We start from the raw sequence: 326 nt of genomic DNA on the forward strand, positions 1-326 counted from the left end.
TGACAACGTCCAATACCTACCCTTATCGACCTCATAAAAATTGTTATAAAATATCCTTAAATTGGTGGTTGGGTTGATGAAGATCTCACATACATAAGTGAGAATACTCAAAATAAAGTCTTACCTAAAACAGTCAATATTACAAAAAATTATACAATGTAAGAATCAACATAAATGATCTTAAAATCAATTGGCAAAAAATACTGGAGATACCAGGGATCGAACCCGGGGCCTCATACATGCAAAGCATGCGCTCTACCACTGAGCTATATCCCCTGTTGAACACCTAATGGTGCCAGATATCATTATGAGTAAGTATCATATAC

The 326-nt window shown here is 35.3% G+C and overlaps 1 non-coding gene across 1 annotated transcript; it reads right to left on the minus strand.

The window, feature by feature from the left end:
* Positions 1-204: 204 nt before the first annotated feature.
* On the minus strand, positions 205-276 carry Trnaa-ugc. Its single transcript has one exon. It is a non-coding gene; the product is annotated as a tRNA-Ala (tRNA).
* Positions 277-326: the final 50 nt, after the last annotated feature.

The sequence above is a fragment of the Diaphorina citri genome, unplaced genomic scaffold (genome assembly GCF_000475195.1).
Source record: "Diaphorina citri unplaced genomic scaffold, Diaci psyllid genome assembly version 1.1 scaffold91686, whole genome shotgun sequence".
NCBI classification, from domain to species: domain Eukaryota; kingdom Metazoa; phylum Arthropoda; class Insecta; order Hemiptera; family Psyllidae; genus Diaphorina; species Diaphorina citri.